The 16,373-nt window shown below is 65.0% G+C and overlaps 1 long non-coding RNA gene across 1 annotated transcript; it reads right to left on the bottom strand.

Moving 5' to 3' along the window:
* Window positions 1-10,882: 10,882 nt before the first annotated feature.
* LOC139440905 (uncharacterized) lies at window positions 10,883-15,916 on the bottom strand. The gene is made up of 3 exons (XR_011651181.1): window positions 15,368-15,916; window positions 13,801-14,003; window positions 10,883-12,287 (listed from the first exon to the last, which is right to left on the bottom strand). It is a non-coding gene; the product is annotated as an uncharacterized lncRNA (long non-coding RNA).
* Window positions 15,917-16,373: the final 457 nt, after the last annotated feature.

Raw genomic sequence — 16,373 nt, 5'->3', positions numbered from 1 at the left:
AAGGGAAGGGGGAGAGAACCGGAGGGGAGGGGCGGGGATCACAGCCAACTGAGGTGCAGAGAGGCTGCCGGACCTGCCCAGCGTGGAGGTAGGGAGCGGGCCACAAAGCCCAGGCCCTGGACCCTCAGGGTTTTCTGCCTTCACTTGATGTGATAAGTTGGGACAAGGGAGGGGTCTGCGGGCCATGCTGACAGGAGCGTGCGGGCCATCCAGGCCGCCCCTTGGAGCACCCCCAGCCCCGAATGCCGCAGTCGGGGGCCTCCCCAGCTGGCAGTGAAGCTGTGTGTGTTAGGAAGAGGCTGGCCCCGGGGAGGCAGCGACGCCCATAGCAGAGGACCTGGGACTGCACGGCTAACGCGTTCCAGATCAGGACAGTGTGGGCCACGGCCCCACAGGGAGCCCCTCTAGGTGGGGGACCCGCTGCTCTCCAGCCCAGCGCCCCAGGAAGGAGCCATCAACTGTGGCTCCTGCAGTGCTGCTGGCAACCCTCCCTCCCTCCTCACCCCACCCCTCGCAGGGCGGGGCAGAGTGGGCAAGAGCAGGGCTGGGCTGGGCAGGGCAGGTGCTGGGAGGGCGCTGGGTCCCCAAGGGAGTGGGGAGTGAGTCTGGAATGCGGGAAGACAGGCTGAGCCCTTGCGCCCCTGATTGGCTGTGTGGTCTGGCCTGCTGCCCACCGTCTCTGTGTCTCAGGCTCTGCCTCAACTCCCCCTGGAGGGGGAGGCCAGAGGAGGTCCTGGGGTGCCTCCTCTGGAGGGTCTTGCTGGTGTTTGTCTCTCACCGTGCCCCCTAAGCAAACCTGCCCAAGGGAGGCAGGCGTCTCCCGGAAGAGACACTCGGCCTGGGGGGGCGGGGGGGGGCGGGGTCTGCTGTGCCCTGGGGCGGAGGCAGATGCAGAGCTGGTCCAGCTGGTGGCCGCTGGAGGGGACGCTGCAGGCTCCGGAGAAGCGCTCAGGGCAGCTTCGAGTCCCGCGGGGACACCGGTCTCCCCCACTCCCCTGGGAGCCACTGTCCCCTGCACCTCACTCACTGCACAGCCCGGGCAACACCTGCCCATGGGCCCCGCTCAGCGGCCCCTACACGCGCCCCGCGCCCCTCAGCCAGCTCAGAAGGGCAGGGTCGCCCAGGAAGAGCCTGCGCTGAGGCTGCCTGTTGGTCCAGCATTGACTGAGCGGCACTCCGCTCACAGCCCACCCTGGCGCCAGCAGGAGGGAACCCAGCCCTTGCCTTCATGCCCTGCTGCTCGGTGAGTGCCACCCGCCCAGGGAGGGACTCGCCGGGTCCCCAGGAGGAAGGGCCACACTGCCGCCTCGGTGGTGGTGGGCTCAGTGGACCCTGGACCTGGGGGTCCGGAACCCCATGGGGAGGGGCCCGGGGAGCGGCAGAGGCAGGAGCTGCGTTTTCGGTTGACTTCTCCGAGTTCCCGGGGGCCGGCACGCGTGCCCCTGTCGGGGTCTGCCCGCGGGGCCCGGCAGGCAGTGGTCGGCAGGCAGTGGTCGGGGCGCCAGGGCGGCGTGTGGAGCCCCGCAGGCCCACGCTGCATTGCACCCACAGCCCGCCGGAGTCCCTCTGTCCCTCCGCCTGGGCGGCCCCGCAGCGCCACCTTGAGGGGACCGCTGAGACCCTCTGGGACAGGACAGGAGCTTTAGGACTTTTAAGCAGACGGTTGTCCTTTTCCGGGTCCGAAGCACTTTCTCAGCCTCACCTGCCTGGACGTCCACTTTCTTTTGCCCACAGAACTTTTTTTTCTTAAAAAAAAAGAAAAAGAAAAACAGGCTTGAAAAGGGATTGTATAATTTCTGGCAGAATGGCGTTGGCAGCAGAATGGAGGACAAAGCGGAGAGGGAGGTGCTCTGGGCTCCGGGCAGGGGCGGCCAGAGCTCTGGGTGCAGCCCTGCCACCCCTGCCCCGGAGGGCATGCCTGAGGTCTTGGGGGGAGCCGACCTTCGACCTGAGGTCCAGGCGGGTTCCTGGCCTCATGCAGGGGCAGCAGCAGCTCTTTGGACTGAAGGCTCTGGAGAAAGGACCCCGGGGCTGCCGGCGCCCAGGCTCTAGATTGCCCCGCAGGGCGCTGCAGGGGCAGCGTGGCTGGCCCAAGCCCCCAGCCCGTGCCTTGGGTCAGTGTGGGGAGCAGTGGGTCCAGGCAGGTGCCTGGGAGGGAGCAGGCATCCTCCCTGAGCAAATCCTCGCTGTGTCTTTGGGTGAATTCCTCACTTTTCTGAGATCCTGCCTCTTCCTATGACAAAGGGAATTTAAGCAACCCCAGGGCTGTGACCCCTAAATAGGATCTCGGAGGAGCTGGTGCTGTGGAAGGTTGGCCTCCGGGCCCCCACACCCCAGGGACAAGCTGGTTCAGGGACATGAGAGAGAGAGGCTCTCAGGGGGCAGCAGCAGCCAGCCCAGGACCCTTCACCTTCACAGTCCCGTGGGTCACACTGACAAAGGTTATGTCAAGGGTGTGGGTTCCCCTTCCCTGTCCTTCAGTCCTTCCCCAGCCGCATGTCCCTGGGCAAGTGCCTGCGTCGTCCCCCTGCCTCACTTTCCCCGTCTGTGGGATGGGATGGTGATACCAGTAACCGTGCCCACCTTGCCGGTTCCGTGAGAATTAAATGAGCCCCCGGGTGAGGGGTGCTCAGCACGTCACCACCATCACCATCAGGACACGAGGCTGCAGGTGTGTTGGCTGTTGTCACGAGAAATTTAATGGAACATCCATTCGTTCTGATGTTGCGTTTTCTGCTCATCTTTGAGAGCCAACAAATTTGAGTATCAGATAAGTAGGTGACTCTCAAAAGGCTGGTTGGCACATGAAGGGGTGCCCACAGGCGAGGTAGGGAAAGGCCCTGGGCTCGGGGCTCGGGGCACTACCATGCGCAGTCAAGGGCTCTGCAAACGCAGCCACAGTGGGCTCTGTGGGTGCCTGGTGAATGCCCAGCTCAGCCCCCAGGGCAGCTGGCCCCACCAGGTGGGCCCCACCAGGCTCCGCAGCAGCCAGCCCTGGGTCTGAGCCCCCTCCCACCCAGCAGAGAGGATGCCCCACCCCACCAGTAGCTAGCAGGGAAGTGTCCAGCCCTTTCCATGGGAGCCTGGACGTGGCAGGGGACATCGGCTCTGCTCAGCACCCCGTGGCCCTGCAGGAGCCCTGGGTTGGCCCCTTCCCGGGAGAAGATGGCTGCTGGTCCACAGGCTGCATCCCACCGTTGCCCCTCAGGAGACCCCACTCCAGTTCCTCGACATCCTGCTGGCTCCTCGCTCCTCCACCGGGCTGGCTGGAGCAGGTGAGAGAGGAATACTAATTGGGCCAAGAGGAATGTCAAACCCAGCCCTTCCCTTGGAGCCAGGAAAGGAGGGGCGAGCAGCCGAGGGGGAAGGTCCTGGGGCCCTGCCGCTCCTACTGAGGACCCAGGGGCTGGCCCGCCCCTGGAGGAGGACCCCCAGAGCCACCAGACGTCCTGGCAGAGCCAGTGGAAGCCACTGCCCCGGGAGGTTAGCCAGGCTCTCTTCTCCTAAAGGGAACCGTGGAGCCAGGGTGGGGCGGGGCCCCGGAGCTGGCAGGAGCCTGGAGAAAGCTGTGAGCATGTAGTTCAGATACTTTGGTGGGGAGCAGGGCTTATGGGGGTGGCAGAATGAGGGGAGCTGAGCTCCTGCCTCCCTTCCTAAGGAGCCCTCACCGCCCTGGAGCCCTGGGCTTGGACACCTGCCTGCCATCGTGTACGTCCCTCCCTTCCCCCAGCCTTGGGCATGCCCTCCGCCCCCAGACCCTCCTGCCTCTCTGGGTCCCCCACACCTAGCAGGGCTCACGCAGGTTCCTGCCTCCTCCTCACACTCCCCGGGGTGAGACGGGGGCGGGGGCCCAGGACATCCCAGGTGCTGCCAACCAGAGATGCTTGCTCGGTGCCCAGCGCCAGGGTGACCCAGGATGTGCGCAGTGGCTCTTCTAAGCCTTCATTCCCAGCTGGCAAGTGTCACACCTTAGCTGGCTGGCTGAGTCAGGAGCTGGCATGTTCTGGGTGGCAGTCCTTGGCTGCCCCACGCAGGTCGGTCTGCCAGACCCCTGCCCGCCCCGGGAGCCATGAGGGACTTCCTCCTGGTGCCCGTCTCCAGACCCACATGTGGCTGCCAGGCCAGGGGCCGCTTGGCGACCCCTCCTCCTGGGCTCCAGTGAGCCTCGGAGCCTAGAGACGGGCCCAGCTGTCACGCTGCCCAGGTGTGGGAGCAGCGCGGGGGGAGGGGAGCTCTCGGCTTGCTCTCTGAGTGGGCCTGAGTGCCAGCCGCCCCACGCCCTGGTCAGGAGGCCACGGCCACAGAACTCAGAGCCCCCTGCCGCCGACACCCAGCCACCAGCTATAGCCACAGCCATCCTTGTCAGGTGAGTGAAGGAGAAGCCAGGTGGTGCCGGCTCCCGGCACAGATGGGGCTTGTCAGCTGCTTTACATTGCAGCTCCGCCCTGTCTCCCCCTCCTCCTTGTCCTCCGCATCCTCCGTCTCCTCCCGCGCAGGCGCTTTCTCTGCCCTGCGGGCGCTCCGCAGTGTCCAGAGGGCACAGTACAGGAGGGGCGGCCCCCATCAGAGGAACCCAAGAAGGCCCCCCACTCCCGAAGCCCCCTCACTGAGCCTGCGGACAAAGGTGGTGCCCACCACTTCAGCAGGAGGCCCCCGGCGCCAGGCCCGAGGCAAGGGTTTCCCATGGATGCTGTCGCTGAGCACAGGGTGGAACCAACCTTGTGCCCACGTCACCAAACATTGGGGAAGGGGGACTGGAGGCCCCGGGCACCACTCCAGTCTGGAGGGGGCCCTAGGGCAGCCAGAACACCAGAGAGCTGGATGGATGGGAAGCTGCCAGGAGGCCTCCCTGGTGGAGGGGGAGAGATCCTTGGGCCAGGTCCCCTGCTGGTGGGCTCCCCGCCCAGCCCCCGGCCCCTCTCCCCTCCTGCACCTGAGACATCAGGAAGGGCCTCCCCTGGTTTGGCCAATCACTGCCCAGCCTCAGTGCCCAGGACACCTGCTCTCCACCTGTCACCTCTCGTGAGCACCCTGCCCCGTCCCCCGGCTGAGACCCTCGTCAGGTGAAGGCCCTGGGAGGCCTCGGTCTCCCTGCCCACACGGTGGGGGTGTCTGAGTTTCCTGGGTTGCCCTAACAAGCACCACAGGCTGGGGGCTGGAAGTCCGGGATCAGGGCTGGTTCCCTCTGAGGCCGCGAGGGAGGAGGCGGTCCAGGCCCTGTCCCAGCATCCAGTGGTGCATCTGCCACCTTTGCTGTTCCTTGGCATGTGGAGGCATCACATGGCTCCGGCCAGCTGACAGGTGCCAGGCAGGCTGCTCTTGCCCCAGGGGATGGGATGCCGTTTTTCCTGATTCCCCATTACTCCCCAGAGCAACTTCCTCTCTGCCCAGCAGGGGTCACTGTGGGGTAAGGGTTTGTGGTAGACGCTGGAGAATTTGTCAAATGTGTTGGGAACCCGTGGGGTCGGAGGACCCCGTGGGGAGAAGCCCATGGGGAGACAGCTGAGACCCCAGCTGTGCCCCGCCAGGCAGCCAGAGCCAGAAGCCACCCGTGTCCGCAGCGTGACGCCCCAGGGACAGAGAGCTGGGCAACTCCATCCATGGATGAACTGACGTGGGTCAGTGCAGGAGCAGGGCCTCCCGGCACCAAAGCCCACCCATCCTGACAGGGGGGCTAACACAGTACCCCGGAGCCAGGCAGGGCCCTGCCACTCACAGACCTCCGGTCCTCGGCCCCCCTAAAAACCCACGCAGGACCTGTTACAGAAGCCCCCGTTTTACGGATGGGGGAGGCCGAGGCTCAGTAAGGATATTCAACCAGCGGAGTTGTGACTAGGCTGCAGCCTCAGGTCGGGGTGAACCCTCCCCGCCTGGCCCCACCCTCGCTCTGCAGTGGCCTCAGAGGGAGGGCAGGGTCGTCAGACACCCTTTGGTATCAGGATGGTTCAGGTGTCACTTCCCCGTAGGAGTGAAGCTTCTTGGTGAATGAGGGGACCAGCTACGGCGACCGGCGACCGCTCACACCCCAGATCAATGAGGGGCGCCCCTGTGGCCCATGCACGAGAGTAGGGTGCAGGGCCGTGGGTATCCAGGGGCCAGTGGCATAAACAGAGAACCTCGTCCGGGATTTCAGGGGGCTAAGAAAGGGGTACAGTCTGCAAGAGAGCACCGGTAGGGCAGCACAAGCCTGGGTGGCCCTGTAGAAAGAGGAGTGTCCACCCTGAACCCCGACCCCAGGGGACCAGGGAGTGCCTGCAGGCCTGCCAGATCGGCCACCATGGCTCTGCCCTGAGTATTCCCTGTGCCCCTGTCTCGGGGGAGGGGAGCACCCTGGGCCAGGCTGGAGAGGGAACAGGAGACCAGGGCTCAGGGAGGGCCCTTACCCACATGTGGGCCCCGCCCAGGCCTGGCAGGTAGGCCGGTGCTCAGGACTGGGGTGGGGGTATCCTGGGGTGCGGTGCCCTTTGTGCCCCCTCACTTAGGGAGGGAAGGGTGACATTTCCAAGGCCTCCTCCCCTTTTCCTTCAGCCTCCGGTTTGTTGGGAAGGAGCTCACCCAAGGTCCCCTTAAAGACCTACCCTGGCCAGAAAGAGCCAGAGAGAGCAAAAGGCCTGGCGGGAAAGGGTGGAGCTGGCTACAGGCCTGGAGTGCCACCTTCCAGCTGCCACCCCCCTTGTCCCCAAGACTGAGGCTGCTTTCTTGGCAGGCTGCCCCTGGAGAGTCCAGGGCAGTGACAGACTCCCAGCAGGAGACCCCTGCTCCTCCCTGAAACCCTCCCCCACCCCGGAGCTGGAAGGCCACCACTCCCAGTGCTTTGCTCCCAGTGACCCATCTGTGAATTAGGGAGGCGTTTGTGCGTGGGGGCCGGGTGGGGGGGGGTGAAAGGCCAGGAGCCAGACCCTGCTGCACCAACTCCAGCTAACCTTCGGAGGTGGGGAGACCCCACCCCAAAGCCTGACTGTTGTGCCCTGTCCACTGGGCCTGCTGGGCCCTGGCCAGCCCAGGAGCCCGTGGGAGCTGTCATTGGTGGCCTGCCTGCCGTGTCTAGGGCTTGGGGGCTGCCTGCCCCAAGGGACGCATCTCCTGGGGACCCAGTGAAACTCCTGAGGCCGGACCCCTCCAGCCCCCTGCCGATGATACAGGAATTCGAGGCTGGGAGGGAGGCCTCTGCATCTCCCGGTCCCTCCGCTCGCTTGTGGAGGGGCTGAAGGTTAGGGAGAGGGAGGGGCTCTGCAAGGAAATGGGGGTGCAGAGCACCTGCCACTGTGACCCCACTTGGAAAGCAGGCCAGAAATGAGAAGGGGGCAGAAACAACCACGAGGACCTGGGGGGCCAGCCACGTCTGTCCCCATGTGGGTCGCCTGCCCTGCCGTGGTGCCTGTCGCCACCTGCCCTGTCCCACCTGCTCTTGCCCCACCTGCTCTTGCCCCACCTGCTCTTGCCCCTTTGCTTAAGACCCAAGACCCCACTGGCTGCAGGGTCGTAGGGCAGAGGTGAGACGGGAGGATGCAGGTGCTGAGGGGTGCCCTGCATCTGGGGGCATCCCTGGGCAGCAATGCTCAGGCCAGCCCACCCACAGAGACCAGACTCACGCCCACATAACAGGCATGGGGGACTGGCCAGAACCTCCCCAACTGGAGCGGAATGAGGTAGCAATCCAAGGGCCAGGGGCATCAGAGTCCCCTCCGACTCACAGATCTCCCCAGAGTCTGCCGGCCGCTGAGCCCTGCTGACCACCCCAGCCTCCCCAGACCCTGACAGACTAACCCAGACAGAGGTGCCCCATCCCCAGGGCTCATGGCCACGCCCACTCAGCTCCCAGGGGAATGGGGGAGCTGATGAGCAGGGGCTATCTGAAAGGGCTTCCAGGAGGAGGTGAGGCTGGGCCCAAAGATGAAACCCAGTGGGTTTACAAGCAGAAGCTGTGCAGGCTGGGGAGAGTGTGACCCTGTGGAGGAGGCGCCAGTGCATGCCAGGCTGAGGGGGCGCCTTTCCATTGTTCATCCTCCCCCCCCCCCCCCCCCCCCCCGCACACCGCCCCAAGTATTCTTGGCCTCGTGCAGTCAAGCTCTGGCGAGCTCCCCATTCACTCCCCTTGGCTTCATCCTAGAAGCTGCTAGTCCCCTTGCACAGGCCTGGCCCCTTCCTCTCAGAGCCACCCCACCGCACACCCCCTCCTTCCAGAACCTTCTCTGGCTCAGCCACTCTCTGGAACCCTGCTTCTTAGGTTGAAGGTGCACCCATCAAATAGCCCCAGGAAATAACAGTGCCGGCACCTGGCCCCTCCGGCAGTCAGGGGGTACCCCCTTCCCCGGCCCTCGGAACCTGCACTTGGGGGTTGTAAGTGGTAGCTCGGACCCTTGGAACCAGGGCCCCACCTCTGCACCCCGTGCGGGACGAGCCCCTCGCCAAGTGTAGCTGGGGCCCGGCCAGCAGCAGCCCTTCCAAGGAAGCCAGGCCCAGGGCGGCACACAGACACACCTCCTCTCCCCACAGCCCCTGCGAGGACCCGTCTCCAGGGTTCGCAGAGCCCGGCACGCCCACAGGGGCTGGAATGCGGTCCAGGACCCCCTCCTGCGTTTCCGAGGGGCAGACTTTTGCCTCCACTGGAAAACTCACGGAACCAATGGCACTTTTGACAAGGAATAAAGACGGAGCTGGTCTGGTTGGACAGGGGGCGGCCCAGCCCCCGGCCCACGGGCCCGGCCCTCTCCTGCTCCCCTGATGGCTGAAGCCAGACTTCAACCAGGAGCATGGCAGATGGGCTAATATTCTGTGTGGTTTGCCTGAAACCCGATAAATCCACCATCCACTTAAACAGCCACATGGCTCTGCACAGGGGCCTGTCCCTCCACCGGCAGCCTGTCCTTCCTGCCTCCCGGGCTGTGGCGCTCCCGTGGACGTGACCACCCATCAGCTCTCAGAGGCGGTGGGGTCCCCAGGAAGAGCCAGCAGCAAATAGAGGCATCTGTTCCCCCCACCACTGGTGGACAGGGGGTGCGAGAGAGAGAGCCCAGGCAGCGTGGGTGTGGATCCTGTGGCCATGGGCCCACCACCTCCAGGAGCCGAGCTCACCGTGGATTTCCAGCCTCAGCGCTCATGGTCGCCTGGGGCAGCTTGTTGGCATTTTCGTGGATTTCGAAGCCCAGCCCACCGCCGCCACCAAGATGAATGGCGGGCCGCTTCGGGCCACATTGGTGTTCCAACGTTTCCATCATTCCAGAAAGTTCCGTTGAACAGTGCCGTCTGGACTGGTTTAATTCGCCAGAGGCCCGAAGTAGAAATGTAAACATCTCGAGTCGGCAGGAGCAGGGCCTCCAAGAGAAAGCAAGGCAGCCGGGGTCAGCTGTTGGGAGGCGGAGTGACGACTGTGTGGGACGGAGGGCTCGGGCTTCGGGGAACACCAGTGTTCACAAGCCGAGGGCGAGGCGGGCACGGCGGTGCCCGGGCGGGGCCTTCCCTGTCCCGCCCCTGGAGGACCAGATAGGAGCTGGGGGCCTGCCCTGGCCGTGTGTGCAGCCAGGAGGGGTCCAGGCCTGCCCGCCCCTCACGGAAGCCACCCTGGACAGCCCACTTTGTCTCCTCTGCCCCAGCAGGTGGATGAGTGAGGACACCCTGTTTCCTGGCGGGCGCCCCGGGGCTCCCACATACCCCTTTCTGTTGGGCGGCAGTGTGAGGGGCACACTGCAGCCTTCCGGCCGGTTCCCGAGGCCATGTGCACCTAATATTGCAACAGAGCAAAGGCCAGTGAGACGGAGGCTCTCAGAAAATGCAAAACAGCCCGTCTTTCTCACACGGGGTTCTTTATTTGGGAAAATAGGGCTGGCTTTTATAAATAGTGTGTTATCCGAGTTCACGTAATGGGTTTGTCCAGCTGTTCCTGGCAAAGCCGCCACTGCCCGCTCCACCCCCTGTGACTGAGGGCAGGCGACAGGCTTGAGGTTCCAGGACAGGAAGGGGCGGGCAGACCTGTGCCAGCTCTAGCCCGTGCCTTTCAGGACCCTGAGTCTGCGTCCTCAAAGGAAGACCCCGAACACAGGCATTCAGCTCAGGGAAGAAGCTCAATGTGCCGAGGACGGGCTGGCGCCCCAGCCTCGCAGGCGCTCTGAGGGAAAGTGGCTGCATGGTCCCCGAGGTCGCCCGCTGCGGTGGGTGACCTGTGTCCACAGCCAACCCCGGCACCTGTCAGTGTGACCCCATCGGACCCTGGGCCTGTGCAGATGTAGTCAAGCGGAGGAGTTCCACGGGAGGTTACTCCGGCGGTCCCGGCGGAGGGAAACGGAGATTGGGGACGCAGACTCACAGAGGGGACGAGTCCCCGCGATGGTGGAGGCAGCCATTGGAGGGATGCATCCACAACCCGAGCAGGCCAAGGACCGCCAGCGCCTCCTCCAGCGGAGCCCCGGCTCCTGAGTCTGAGGCTGCTCTGGCCCCAGAAGAGGCAGTGGGCAATGTAGCTCTGCTCCGGGTGGCCCTGCGGGAGCCTGATGCCGGGGGAACCGCAGCCTCCTGCAGAGTGGCCAACCGGCTCCTCCGGGCACTGTCCAGCTGCTGGGCATTTCTTCGTTACCACAACGGGTTCCCGGGTGCATCACCCCACCTCCTGGCAATGCCCCCCTTGACCCTGCTCGCTCCTCAGTGCCAAGTGCGGTGGACAGTGACCCCACGCAGGAGAGCCGGACGCAGAATCTGCTGCCCCCGGACCTCCACTCCAAGAACTGACTGTAACCGTGAGCTGGTCTGAGCCCAGCACCCCCGCCCCCCCACGGGACTCAGCACTGCATGCTCCCCACAGGCCCACGCGCCTTCCAGCCTCCCGACAGTCCCACCGCCTTGTCCTATGAACAGCGCCTCCTTGTCCTCCCAGGTAGGAGGACAGGGACTGTCACCAGGAGAGACGAGACATTCCACTTCGTCATGTGGCTGTTCATCGTCAGTCTCAGCCTGGGTCAGGGGCCGAGCTGTGTGAATCCATAGAACCTGTGTGCGTGAGAGAGGGACGGAGGAGACAGACAGACAGACAGAAGGACAGAGAGGCAGGGCCGCCGGCAGCAGCCTGTTCAGGAAGCCCGTGCACGGTGCCAGAGCCACCCAGGGGCCCCGAGGGAGACAGTGAAGCTGAATGTCACAGGTTGCCTGAGAGAACAGAAAGCATCATTTCTCGGTGCCCACACCTGACCTGGCGACTCAGGCCTGGAAGATACCGGCACACGGCGTCTCCCGGGGGTCGGGGCAGGGACACGTCTGAGGATGTGTGGGGACACGGTGCCTCGCTGCTTGTCCCCACACATGCCCTCCTGCTTCACTGTGGGGGCTGAGACCCCGGGGGCCAGGCTGGAGGGCCGGGGCTCCCCTGGGTAGAGCTCCAGCCGGCATGGGGTCCTGCCTGGGACACTGTCCAGCTGCCTGGCCTGGAGCTGGTCACTGAGCCTCAAGGAGATGGGGAGAATGGGGACCGCCTCCGGGTAGAGGAGGGGACGCAAGCGGCCGTGCGTGGAAATGGGAACATGGTGCCGGGCACGTACCGAGCGACTGGTACATTCCACAGCCATTTTTATGATGAGCTACTGAGTTGTGTTCCGGAGGCCACCGTGGGGCCTTGCGGGCGTGAGCTCAGCCCCACTGCCCAGGTAAGGGGGCGAGGGGCACACAGCTTCGAGGTTTCCAGAGCTGCCCCTGAGTGTCTAGCAAATTCTGCCGGCCTCATCCCTGGGATGAACTTGCCCTGGGGGTGGCAGGACCAGCCTCACCCACCCTGGCCAAAGCCCTGAGTCACCCCATAGCTGCCCGGAGTAGCAGGGCCAGCACTCAGCCAGGTGTCTGGGGTCCGGCCTGGGTTCAGCTGGCCCATTCTCTGCTGAGGCCTCGGTTTCCTCACCTGGGAAATGGGGAGAAATCATCCTTGCTCCCCCTGCTGGCACAGAAAGCGCTGCTGAGATAATGGGTGTGAGAGCACTGGGCCCCCTGCCTGGTCCACCGTGCACCCCCAGCAGCCCTGTGCTCAGAGCCCAGCTGGGGAGTGAGCCCTCATTCGGGGTGAGAACCTTGGGGCTTCTTCCTTGCCCCATGCCTCAGTTTCTCCATCTGCTAAATGGAGCCTATTGTGACCTGCCTCAGAGGGTTGTTGGGGGTTCCGAGTCAGTGTGTGTACAGCCCCCAGCAAAGAACCTGGGATGGGCTGGGGACCCAACAGTTCAGAGTGTTCCAGGGCAGGGTCCTCAGCCTCGGCGCGACCGACATTCAGGGCCGGACCGTTCCCTTCTCGTGGAGGGCGGGGGTGGACCATCCTGAATGGTGACAGGTGTTCAGCAGCCTCTACCTATCAGGTGCTAGCAGCACCCCCACCCCAGATGTGACCACCAAGGGTGTCTGCAGACATCGCCCACGAGGGGACCTCGAGAGGGGAGGCGAAACGCTCCGCCCCCATGTGTGCTACAGCGAAGTCCTCCATACTTGCAAAGTTGTTCTTAAAAATCTCACAGTCGTCAGTCCGGAGCTGAGTACAAAGCCAGTCTTTGTGGGGGTTCAGTCCCCTCCCCGGGACTCACAGGGGCTCACGGGCGAGCTGGTCTTGCCCCGGTTGCAGGTGAGGACACCGAGGCACAGAGCTGCACGAACTTGCCTGAGCTGCGGCAGCTCCTGACTGTGAAGCCCCCCGGGTGTGTCCCCGAAGCCCGGAGGTCAACACCTGCCGGGCCCACATCTGGGCCTTTCCACGCTCTCCGGTCCCACGCTTCCTGCCACACACTCCGGGTGACAGGTGGGGAGGCCGAGGCCCCTGGCTTCACACCGCCTCTCCAAAACCAGCGAGAAGCTGGAAGGGAGCTTTCTGGACAGGGCACCGGACACCTAGCGCTGTGTCTGGCAGGTGGCAGGTCCCTCGCTTTCCACAAGACCATCTGGTGCCTCCACCCTCCCACCAGGCCTTGGTCGTTCTCTGGGTCCTCCCTGCCCCAACACTACACTAGGCCAGATGCCCTCTGCCCTCTGCCCTCAGCAGTGCCATTTCATGAAACCAAGCTGGCCCCAAACAGCCTGCTTCATCGGTGACCGGAAGCCTCCCCCGTCCCGGTCCCTGAGACGTCCGCCCAGAGGACAGGAACTGCTTGTCTCCTCGACTGCCTGTGGACTGGCCCGGCAACCAGCATGCGACCTCACCCCAGCTTCGAGCAAGGCTTCGAGAGCAGCCGGCCAGTCTCCGTCACCACTGGCCCCAGGCTACGCAGGACCACCACCCCGGACCTCGGGCAGCAGGCCCCCATGGCCCTGAGCATCTTGTCTGGGCACTTCTGCATCCAGAGGCCTCACAAGGTGACTCTGGCCGGGGAGGGGGGGCAGACCAGGCTGTCCTGGGGATGCTCAGAGCAGGCCCCCCTTAAGCCCTGGCCCCCCTAATAAGCACGGCAGGCTGGTGCTCCTGGGCCTGCGGAAATCCACACCTGGCCTAACGGGGAGGGCAGGCGGGGTGCCGTGGCCCAGGACGAAGGGAAAGGATGTGGCCGAGGTGCCCTGGCTGGCTGTGTAGGGCAGAGCTAAGGAGGCAACCCTGCCCTTGCTCCCCTCCAAGGACACGCTGCAACCCCAGGGCTGCACAGGGTGCCCTCCCCTCTGCCCTGCCTGCTGGTCTTACTGTGCCCTGACCAGGGGGGCTTCGGGGCTGCCCCCAGGCTCTCAGCCCAACGGGAAGGGAACACAGGGACATGCAGCTGACCACCAGCAGACCTGACAGGGAAGGAGAGAACCGGCTGAGAGGTTCTGTTTGGGAAAAGCCGCCCTCGCCCTCAGCACCCAGCACCCTACCTGGCCGGGAATGCTGGGAAGAGTCCTGGCCTCAGGGGACATGCAGGGTTTGAAGACCAGCCGGGAGCTCACAGTGCTTCCGGAGGGGGGTGGGGCCCTGCTGGGGACAGGAGACCCCTCGCCCCCTTGCATCTGCCAGGGGTTGCCAGTCAGACCAGAAGGTTTTTTCCACACGGGAGGACTTCCAGGATCTCAGATGGTGTCTGCAGATAGAAGGGGTGAGGGGGACATCCAGCAGGAAGTCGCAGGGTGGGCTTTTAGCTGGAAAACCCTGAGAAAAAGGTGACGAGGGGCCTGGAGGGACACGTGTGGGACAGGGGGTCAGCTTTCTGGTGTCCCTCTTGTGTTCTGGTGGCTTCAGTGGGGGGCACCCCACCCTCTGGCTATGGTGGGTGGGTGAGGGGCACACATCCCTGACCATGGTGCTCCCCCACACCCCGACATGCAAGAAGCCCTAGAGGCTGATCCCGCTGGCCACCTCCTCACCCCTCCCAGCCTCCTGTCCATTTTCGGGGGCGTATTCAGTCCAACCTCTGAAGGACCTTCTCAGGTAGCATGAGCCCCAGAGCGTGCCAGGGAGAGGGGCCCAGGAGAGGCAGAGAGCCCGCGGGGACTGGGGTCCCTGGCACCCGCTCCAGTGCGGCCGATCCCGCCCGGGTTTTGCAGCCGCTCGCTCCTCTCCTCCTCCCCCTCTCCCTCCCCAAATGCGCTGGGATCCGTCTTCTGGCATTTCCTGCAGCCGGGCCGCGCCGCCAGCTGAGACCCCGCGCGCCTGTCCCAGCACCCCGAGCTCTCCACACACGGTAGGAGCGCAGGAGCGGGGCAGCGAGCTGCGGGATCGGGCCGGGAGGGGGCCTCGAGGGGCCCGGGAGGGATCCGGCCGGGGGTCCGGGGAGGGGTCCCGAGAGGCCGAAGCACAGAGGGCCTGGAGCTTCCAGTGGGCCGCCGGCAGCCAACCTTGGGGGTGGAGGAGCCCCGAGTCGCAGCGCCTGGGCTCTGGGGACTGAGGCGCAGCCCCACGGACCCCACAGTGGCCCGCGCCGCAGAGACCCACCCTGGCCTGTCTCACCAGGAGCCTTGAGTGGCTCGGCCGGGACCAGGTGTGGGCGGGTTGGGGCGCGGTGGGGCCAGGGCGTGGGAGTGGCATGGGCAGCCCTGCTCCCCACTTGGTGTGGCTTGAGGGAAGCGGGTCGGGGAGGCAAGGGGCTGAGTCTGCCTGTCTCCAGGAACTGGGTCTGTGCCCCCAGCGGGCCGACTTGGTCCAGAGGGGGCGGGTGTGTGGGTGGGGTGGGGGGCGGGGATGGTGCTGCGCTTGGACTGGCTCTGGGACCCGTGTCTGGCGTCCCAGCTCTGGGCTCGGTTCCCAGGGCCGCTCTGTCTGGTCCCCAGTGAGGGGCTGCCTGCTCACCCAGCAGCCATAGGCTCCACCTCTAGGCCACGGACCCCCTAAAGATTCTGAGCTTCAAAAATTGCTCTGGGGGCATGAGTCTACAGGAGGCTGCTGGGGGCCTGAGGTGGGTGGGGCATGGGGTTTGAGGGCTGTCAGAAGCCCCTGGGGACCACTCACCAGCCTGGGCTCCCAGGCAGTGCCCCCACGTCCCGCTCTCAGCAGGGCTGCCTGCCGTCCTCATGCAGCTGGCAGGAGTGAGGGTCCGGGTGGCTCCTGGGGGCGGGGACAGGTCCTGCAGGAAGGAGGTGGGTTCCCTGCCCCTCTGCCATCCTTGAGCTGGGCCAGGCAGAGCCACTGGCGGGAGCTCCTCCCCCCTGCCTGCACGAGGAGTAATTCACACACGTCTGTCTGTCCGCCTGAGCCCCTTCAAGGTGCCTTTTACAGATGCACCTTGGTGACCGTCCCCTGGGTCCAGCCACCAGACCAGGGACAGGCACCGGCTGTCAGAGCCAGGGATGTGGGCCCAGCCTTCAGTATGGGCGTGTCCGCCCTTGGATCTGTGTGCTGGGGTGGATCCAGGTCCCAGACGGCAGGGACCCTGCCCGCACAATTGCGGGCTGTGGGCCTGTTGCTGCTGTTTTCCCCACTCCCTTGGCTGAGGGGGCCCTGGATGCTCCTTGAACTTGACAGGCTTTGCAGGCAGCAGGCAGTTCAGGGGTGTCTGTTCCCCCCCTGCGGGCTTCAGACTCCAGAGCTGTGGATCCCATTGTCTGCCCGCATGAGTGTGGGGCAGGGCCAGGGTGCCAGGGAGCGGCGCCAAGCGTCTGTCTGCTCTGCAGGCCAGGCTGTGGGCGGAAAAGGTGACAAAGCAGAGGGGCCCGGTGAGGGCTTCGTCTTGGGGACCCTGCTGTGCAGGTGCTGGGCCCTGAATTGGTGGAGCCCTTCAGAATCAGGTCGCGCAGAATGCTGACTGCAGGCGTCCCCCGCAACCCGCAGCTCCCACCCCCACCCCCCACCCCAGCCACTGGATGGCGGTCACTATGCTGAGCGAGTCTGGGATCAATTTCTCCCCTGAAATTCGCTTCCTGGAAGCCTCCTGTGCAGCGATAGTAATCCGACATGCTACACTTGAGGAGGGAGCAGAAACTCCGAGACCAGGCAGTGGTGTGAAGACCGCCCCGTG

Source organism: Desmodus rotundus, chromosome 5, assembly GCF_022682495.2.
Source record: "Desmodus rotundus isolate HL8 chromosome 5, HLdesRot8A.1, whole genome shotgun sequence".
In the NCBI taxonomy this organism is placed as follows: domain Eukaryota; kingdom Metazoa; phylum Chordata; class Mammalia; order Chiroptera; family Phyllostomidae; genus Desmodus; species Desmodus rotundus.
This window is presented reverse-complemented; position numbering and strand designations above follow the sequence as displayed.